The sequence below is a fragment of the Plectropomus leopardus genome, chromosome 2, assembly GCF_026936395.1.
Source record: "Plectropomus leopardus strain MGB_pleo_1.0 chromosome 2, ASM2693639v1, whole genome shotgun sequence".
Classification (NCBI taxonomy): domain Eukaryota; kingdom Metazoa; phylum Chordata; class Actinopteri; order Perciformes; family Serranidae; genus Plectropomus; species Plectropomus leopardus.
In genome coordinates, this window is record NC_142177.1 from 7,893,087 (window position 1) to 7,899,634 (window position 6,548).

Below are 6,548 nucleotides of genomic sequence, written 5' to 3' on the forward strand. Positions count from 1 at the left end.
TAGCTCTGAAATATTTACACACAATACTGAGAAATTATGATGACTTTGTTGGCAAACACTAAAGCCATTATGGAGGTGGAAAAGAAGGACATAAAAGCACTCATGGCAGAGTTTATGACAATGAAAAGGATCTTTGTTTTGAGAACAGCTGGAGGCCCTGAAGGACACAACACAAAATATTAGGGAGGTTTACTTGACAGATCCCAGAAAAGCAAGCAGCAGTTGTGATTGCATTTCCTTTATAAAACACTGTATTAGAAACAGTATGATAATAAAAAGACTTTGCAGTATCAAACATGTGCATCAAAACTGTTGCAGTAATGCTGCTATTTAAGCACGTTTGATGCCCTGGATTTGTTTTTTGACACAAGTTGATGCCATAATGCTTTCAGCCTCAGGGGGGCGGGAGTGCATCACAACCACAGTTTAAAAAAAGCCGGCTTGAACCTTATATGTGGTGTAAAGATAACAAAAGTAGATCATAAAAATAACATCAGTAACTGCACCAAAGCAAAGTGTAAACAAATACTTTCTGAAAAGTAAGTATAGATGTACACTGGACATACATTCAACCACTTGAAATCTGAGCAAATTGGCTTAATTTCTTTCAAAAGCTTAGGGAGGCGACAAACAACTTAACAAGTAATGGTCCAAAAAATTGCAAGAAAAAAATTATAGATTATAAGCAACAAAAAGTAAAAGTAAAAAATGGATAAATAAATAAGAAAATTATTTTCTTTAAGTGCACACATACATTCTCTCTGTATAAAGATATATATATACATATATATATATATATATATATATATATATATATATATATATATATATATATATATATATATATATATATATATATATATATATATATATATATATATATATATATATATATATATATATATATACATATATATATATATATATATATATATATATATATATATATATACATATATAATTATTTTCTGTAATTTGAAATATATAATTCTAACAATTATACATATAGATTTTTGGAACATTTTTCCTATTTTCAGTGCATTTTTTTGTGACCTTATACAGATGGTTTATGTGTGAGATGTGGGAGATGACTTTTACATTTACATTTTTTCCCATGTATTCAAAAGAAATGGCATTTAAGTCTACAAAAAGTCTTTGAAAAGCGGCACAAGAAAACTGATGTTAACCCTGGTTTTTAAAACATTAAAACCATTTTTACTTGCTTTGACAAAACCATCATTGGATTTCAGTATTCGCACAATTTCAAAACTCATAATTAAAATTTAGTCCTCTACATATTTCCAGTCTGTCATGTTAAAAGGACTGGTTAAACTCACTGGTAAAGACAAAAAGGAAAAAATGCTCTGTGCTCTGCCTCAGTGTGGACGGCCTTGGGGCAGCAGCAGAGGAGAGCATGACGCTGATAATGAACTCTGTGTGAACTGCTCCTCGGACTACACTTCCACCTCCTCTATAGAGACGTGCAGAACATCTTCAGCCTCCGTTTCATCGCCCAACCCCTCAAAGTGTACAGAGCACTCTTTTTGTGTCGACACACGTCAGGCTTGGACTGTTTGTCCAAATGGCCCCAACAAGCCAGATAGATCTCAGAGACTGTGTCAGAGACCTGCTCTCTGGTCTCACTCTGGACTGCAAACATCAGTATTTTGTCATAGGAGTCAGTTTTTACGATATGTTTCATTATAGAGACAAATGTATGTGCTAAATGGTGCTTTTCATTCCATGTCTTGACAACATATGAACAGATTGTGGCGCAAATGCATCGGCACATTCACATCATGTTTTGCACATTTACTGTGGCCAGGGGTGGTTGCACCTAATTTTGGGCCCTATGCATAAGCAGTCTTGCATGGTCATGCAGGAGCAGACTAAACCATTTTGTGCCTTTTAGGGGTGACAGGGGCACCAGATCTGTCTTTAGTTATTTTTTTCTTTTTATACAAAATTCAGTCTTTTAACCAAGTAACTCAGTCAATTTTAATCTTGTTATGGCATTAATTACTTTAAAAAATGCATTCCAGGCTGTTATTATAACCCTCTTTTCACCTCCCATACAGTCATAATGAATTTTAAAATTAACCAAAATCTTTCCTTTTTTTTTTGTACCAGGCTTGTTGGGAATTTTAACATGGGTGTCTATGAGGACTGACTCACTTTTGGTGGCCATTTGATGAACTGCAGTTTTTTGGCACCTATGTGTCAGTATGGTTTTTAGGCAGCCCTGAAGGTTGCCCGTTGGTTTAGACTTTATTGAAGGGAGAAGTCGCTCAGTAAGCACAGCCATCACTGCTGGAGGATTCACTGTGAGCATTTTTTATGTTCAGCATTTAAGCCAGTCAAAGCTTGTTAGTGATGCAACATTTTGGTGGCGTTTAATTTGAGCCACTTCGCATGCTTTTTAAAATGACTTTTTCATGTAACTTTTTTTGTAGTGTAGTGCTTGTAGTACTTATAAATGCTCAACAGGGTGGTGTTATCATATCTTTAAATAAGTACTTTAAAAAAGCTCTGATCTCAAAGAACCCATGTACCTTGCAAAAAATCTCACCAGAACAAGCTGTGAGCGTTGATGGAAAGGGACCGTTTTTTTTTTTTTTTTAGTCATGTCCTACCAGCTTTACCAAACATACGCCAGCAACATCCAATGTCCGACGGCTGATCTACTCCAACATATGGATTTTTCTGTATTTGTTGTGACAGTAGACTAGCTAAAGGAGCAGAAGTGAATGTGCTCTGTCCTTATTGAGACGACTAAAAAAAGACTCCACCACTGAGGAAAAAAACACAATGCGCATACAGGCCTTAAGATTATGTCACGGAGTAAATTAAATAATAGCAGGCATAGCAACAGTTGCTAGGCATTAAGCCAGTATTCACTCAGCTCAATATTAATAAGTGTAATTAAGCTAATTAATTTCATAAATACTAATAAGAATTGAATAGAACAGTTTGACGGAAACACTTCTTCTGAGAAACAAAAGACGTTATTGTCAAAAGAAAGCCAGCGTTGGTGTTGTTTTGTCATACATCAGAAATACATTGCAATAGTTTTAGCAGCAGCTCTGTCAAACTGCTTTATAGACACAATTTACATTTTTCTATTCTGATTTCCTATTGCTTTACACACAATGTGTTAAACAGCTTTAGAAAGAATGAAGCAAGGTAGTTTTAAGGGGTTTTGGGGACGTATCATTGAGAGCAATGGTCTTTTTTTCAGTGGGGCCTACCACTCTGTTCACACTCAAACCCCTTCACACATTCACACCTGGAAGCTTCCCAGTACAGCCCCAGTTTGATCTGCCAGCCACTGAGCAGCTTTCCCAATCCAGATTTATCTGGCCGGTCCAAACAAGCTCACTTCAGGTCACAAGCCTGCTTTCCTAACCCCCCCCACAGGAAACAATTTGAATTTAATTTGATTTTGAAAAACATAATCCAGGTCACAATTATATATATAAAAAAAAAAGAATCTACTCATAAGACACAAAGGTCATTGTGTCTGACACAGTGAAAGTTACTAAAGTGGCTGTAACTTGTTATTGTAATTCCACAGCAGAAGGAATTTGGTCATAAGCATCATATTAGTGTCCACGCTGTGGACCGAAAATTATAATAAAGTTATTATGTTAACAATAATACAATTACTTGATATTAAAAATAGCACGGCAACTAGTCCTCTACAAGTTGTTGGTTTATCTTTGATTAAAGGATTTAATAAATGAGGTAAATAAGCGGGAAAATTAACCCTTTGAAACCTGAGGACATTGACTAGACTTTCAAAAAACACGGGAAGAAGTTACTAGTTATGAGCCACAAGAAATTCACCTGAAATCTAGCAACAAAAAAAGTTAAATAAATAAGCAAGTAAATCAATAAAAAGTTAATAATAAATATAGTTGTCTGGACTTTTTATTATTATTATCTCTCTATTTTTTAAACTAATTTCAGCTCTTTTTCTTTTTTTTTTAACTTGTGAGCAGTTTCTTGGCAAGTTGCTTTTTGCGGCATGTTTTCAAAAGAAAACCCATTTGCTCAGGTTTCAAAGGTACAAATACATGCAAAAGGCTTCTGAATGCAGTGCAAGAAAACTGATGTCACTCTCGGTTTCACAGGGTTAAATGTTCCTGTTCTGAGATTCAATTTTCAGTTTCTCCATTAAAGTTAGTAAAAAATTATACGTAGTACAACCAAGGCCCAACAAGAAAATGTTGGCATTGACCAGGCAGATCACGGTTGGAGACCAACAAAATGTGTTGTTTTTTTAAGGGAGTCATCCAACAGAGATAGTGACACAAAAGGTTTGTTTTTTATCAAGACTTTGCTGCCTTTTCAGCAGGAATCGTGCCCAGTTAACCATGTATTTTAAGCCAAAACATGATCTCCTCTTAACCATAATCAAGTGCGCTTTTTTGTGTTTCATTATATCCACTAAATAATGAAGAGCAAATGTATCTGTGGTTTGCAGAGAAGTACATCAACATTTTTTCTAATGATAGGCTTGATGATAACCGCAATAGAAATTCAGTCATAAACATGTTTTTTGGAGATCCTCTCTGTTGATGTGCTTGCTTTCAACTTGTTTGATACACTACCGTTCAAAAGTTTGGGGTCACTTAGAAATTTCCTTATTTTTGAAAGAAAAGCACTGTTTTTTTCAATGAAGATAACTTTAAACTAATCAGAAATACACTCTATACATTGCTAATGTGGTAAATGACTATTCTAGCTGCAAATGTCTGGTTTTTGGTGCAATATCTACATGGGTGTATAGAGGCCCATTTCCAGCAACTATCACTCCAGTGTTCTAATGGTACAATGTGTTTGCTCATTGCGTCAGAAGGCTAATGGATGATTAGAAAACCCTTCTGCAATCATCTTAGCACAGCTGAAAACAGTTTAGCTGGTTAGAGAAGCTATAAAACTGACCTTCCTTTGAGCAGGTTGAGTATCTGGAGCATCACATTTGTGGGGTCGATTAAACGCTCAAAATGGCCAGAAAAAGAGAACTTTCATGTGAAACTAGACAGTCTATTCTTGTTCTTAGAAATGAAGGCTATTCCATGCGAGAAATTGCCAAGAAACTGAAGATTTCCTACAATGGTGTGTACTACTCCCTTCAGAGAACGTCACAAACAGGCTCTAACCAGAGTAGAAAGAGAAGTGGGAGGCCCCGCTGCACAACTGAGCAAGAAGATAAGTACATTAGAGTCTCTAGTTTGAGAAATAGACGCCTCACAGGTCCTCAACTGGCAGCTTCATTAAATAGTACCCGCAAAACGCCAGTGTCAACATCTACAGTGAAGAGGCGACTCCGTGATGCTGGCCTTCAGGGCAGAGTGGCAAAGAAAAAGCCATATCTGAGACTGGCCAATAAAGAAAAAAAGATTAATATGGGCAAAAGAACACAGACATTGGACAGAGGAAGATTGGAAAAAAATGTTATGGACAGACGAATCGAAGTTTGAGGTGTTTGGATCACACAGAAGAACATTTGTGAGACGCAGAACAACTGAAAAGATGCTGGAAGAGTGCGTGACGCCATCTGTCAAGCATGGTGGGGGTAACGTGATGGTCTGGGGTTACTTTGGTGCTGGTAAGGTGGGAGATTTGTTCAGGGTAAAAGGGATTTTGAATAAGGAAGGCTATCACTCCATTTTGCAACGCCATGCCATACCCTGTGGACAGTGCTTGATTGGAGCCAATTTCATCCTACAACAGGACAATGACCCAAAGCTCACCTCCAAATTGAGAAGAAACAGGCAGCTGCTATTCTGTCTGTAATGGAGAGGCCAGCGCAGTCACCTGATCTAATCCCCATTGAGCTGTTGTGGGAGCAGCTTGACCGTACGGTACGCAAGAAGTGCCCATCCAGCCAATCCAACTTGTGGGAGGGGCTTCTAGAAGCGTGGGGTGAAATTTCTCCAGATTACCTCAACAAATTAACAGCTAGAATGCCAAAGGTCTGCAATGCTGTAATTGCTGCAAATGGAGGATTCTTTGACGGAAGCAAAGTTTGAAGGAAAAAATTATTATTTCAAATACAAATCATTTTTTCTAACCTTGTCAATGTCTTGACTATATTTTCTATTCATTTTACAACTCATGGTGGTAAATAAAAGTGACTTTTCATGGAAAACACAAAATTGTCCCAGTGACCCCAAACTTTTGAACGGTAGTGTACATGAACAGATTTGGGTTAAAATAGATTATTCTTATTTGATTAGAAAATGAAATGATCAAAAATTACATTAAAGATTCATGTTGCTTTGAAGCCATACAAAGGCCAGTCAGCACCAGTGGTGTTATTCTAGCAGTAAACTTTTTTTTTTTTTTTAAATTTGAAGGGTCTTCGATTGAGCCAAAGACATATTTTGTGGTTGTACAGCTTTAATGAATTGATTCACCAGAATTTATAACCTGATACAATGTGACCAGTGCTCACTGAAAATTCAAGCTATTAGTTCAAATCCTATTCAGAGGTCATACACAATATCAGACACTCCACAGAAAGCTCACACAACCCCTGT